The 2,763-nt window shown below is 35.4% G+C and overlaps 1 non-coding gene across 1 annotated transcript; it reads left to right on the plus strand.

Moving 5' to 3' along the window:
• The first annotated feature begins 789 nt into the window (after positions 1–789).
• LOC127746994 (small nucleolar RNA R71) lies at positions 790–897 on the plus strand. The gene has a single exon (XR_008008799.1). It is a non-coding gene; the product is annotated as a small nucleolar RNA R71 (small nucleolar RNA).
• The last annotated feature ends 1,866 nt before the right edge of the window (positions 898–2,763 follow it).

The following is a 2,763-nucleotide window of genomic DNA, read 5'->3' on the forward strand; positions in this document are numbered from 1 at the left end:
TCCTCCCCTCCAAGTTCGGTCATGTGGGTCATGTTAATGGCCTTGCATTCTCCTTTTGGATTCTCTTCTGTATTGCTTGGAAGAGTACTAGGAGGGAGTTCAGTAATTTTCTTACTCAGTTGTCCCACTTGTGCCTCCAAATTCCTAATGGAGGACCTTGTTTCAGTCATGAAACTTTGAGTGGTTTTGATTAGATCAGAGACCATGGTTGCTAAGTCAGAGAGGCTCTGCTTAGAATTCTCTGTCTGTTGCTGAGAAGATGATGGAAAAGGCTTGCCATTGCTAAACCTATTTCTTCCACCATTATTATTGTTGAAACCTTGTTGAGGTCTCTATTGATCCTTCCATGAGAGATTTGGATGATTTCTCCATGAAGGATTATAGGTGTTTCCATAGGGTTCTCCCATGTAATTCACCTCTTCCATTGAAGGGTTCTCAAGATCATAAGCTTCTTCTTTAGATGAAGCATCCTTAGTACTGCCTGGTGCAGCTTGCATTCTAGACAGACTTTGAGAAATCATATTGACTTGCTGAGTCAATATTTTGTTCTGAGCCAATATGGCATTCAGAGTATTAATCTCAAGAACTCCTTTCTTCTGATTTGTCCCATTGTTCACAGGATTTCTTTCAGAAGTGTACATGAATTGGTTATTTACAACCATTTCAATGAGTTCTTGAGCTTCAGTAGGCGTCTTCTTCAGATGAAGAGATCCTCCAGCAGAGCTATCCAATGACATCTTGGACAGTTCAGACAGACCATCATAGAAGATATATGATGCTCCATTCAGAAAGCATGTCAAAAGGACATTTTCTGATCAATTGTTTGTATCTTTCCCAAGCTTCATAGAGGGATTCACCTTCCTTCTGTCTGAAGGTTTGGACTTCCACTCTAAGCTTACTCAATTTTTGAGGTGGAAAGAACTCTGCCAAGAAGGCATTGACTAGCTTTTCCCAAGAGTTCAGGCTTTCATTAGGTTGTGAGTCCAACCATATCCTAGCTCTGTCTCTTACAGCAAAAGGGAATAGCATAAGTCTGTAGACCTCATGGTCAATCCCATTGGTCTTGACAATGTCACAGATTTGCAAGAATTCAGCTAAAAACTGATGAGGATCTTCCAATAGAAGTCCATGGAACTTGCAATTCTGTTGCATTAGAGAAACTAATTGAGGCTTAAGCTCAAATTTGTTTGCTCCGATGGCAGAGATAGAGATGCTTCTCCCATAGAAGTCGGGAGTAGGTGCAGTAAAGTCACCCAGCGGCATTGTTGTTGTTTTCGGCTACCATGTCTTCTTCTTTGAATATTTCTGTTAGATCCTCTACAGAGAGTTGTGCCTTAGCTTCTCTTAGCTTTCGCTTCAAGGTCCTTTCAGGTTCAGGATCAGCCTCAACAAGAATTCTTTTGTCTTTGCTCCTGCTCATATGAAAGAGAAGAGAACAAGAAAATATGGAATCCTCTATGTCACAGTATAGAGATTCCTTGAGGTGTCAGAGGAAAAGAAAAATAGCAAAAAGAGGTAGAAGAATTCGAACTTAGAAAGATAGAGTTTGAATTGTACATGTTAGTCCATAAATAGAAGGATGTGAGAAGATGGGAAGAAATTTTCGAAAATAAATTTAAAAAGATTTTAAAAACATTTTGAAAAATTGAAGAATGATTTTCGAAAACTAAGATTGAGAAAGAAGTAAAGTGATTTTTGAAAAAGATTTTGAAATTAGAAATCAAAGAGATATGATTGAAAACTATTTTGAAAAAGATGTGATTAAAAAGATATGATTGAAAATATATAGTTTTAAAAAAGATATGATTGAGAAGATATGATTGAAAAACAATTTAAAAAGATTTGATTTTTAAAATCAATGACTTGGCTAACAAGAAAAGATATGATTCAAACATTAAACCATTCTCAACAGAAAAGGCAACATACTTGAAATGTTGAACCAAATCATTAATTGTTAGCAAGTATTTTTGAAATTGGAAAGAAATTGATTTTGAAAATATATGATTGAAAAGATATGATTTGAAAAAGATTTGATTTTGAAAAATTTTGAAAACTTGAAAAAAATTTGAGTTAAAAACAGAATCTTCCCTCTTGTGCCATCCTGGCGTTAAACGCCCAGAATGGTATCCATTCTGGGCGTTTAACGCCCAAAACACTACCCTTTTGGGCGTTAAATGCCTAGCCAGGCACCCTGGCTGGCGTTTAAACGCCAGTTTTCCTTCCTCACTGGGCGTTTTGAACGCCCAGCTTTTTTCTGTGTAATTCCTCTGCTGTATGTTCTGAATCTTCAATTCTCTGTATTATTGACTTGAAAAGCCACAAATTAAAATTTTTTTTGGATTTTTAGTAATGAGGAATAACCAAAATGCAACAAAAATCAAATAAACAATTCATGCAAGAGACCAAACTTAGAAGTTTGTATACTACTGACACTAATAAATTGAGAATGCATATGAGAAACAACAAAACACACAAAACAAGAGAATTTAAAGATCAGAGCAAGTAAATCATCAAGAACAACTTGAAGATCAATGAAGACACATGATAAATGCAAGAAGAACAGAAACATGCAGTTGACACCAAACTTAAAATGAGACACTAGACTCAAACAAGAAATAATTTTGGTTTTTATGATTTTGTAATTTTTTTTGTTTTTTTTTCGAAAATTATATGGAGAAGAAAATAAAGAGATTCAAAATTTTTAATAAGAATTCCAGGAATCATGCAATGTTAGTCTAAAGCTTTAGTCTAAAGGAATTAGAC

This window comes from Arachis duranensis, chromosome 4 (assembly GCF_000817695.3).
Source record: "Arachis duranensis cultivar V14167 chromosome 4, aradu.V14167.gnm2.J7QH, whole genome shotgun sequence".
Classification (NCBI taxonomy): domain Eukaryota; kingdom Viridiplantae; phylum Streptophyta; class Magnoliopsida; order Fabales; family Fabaceae; genus Arachis; species Arachis duranensis.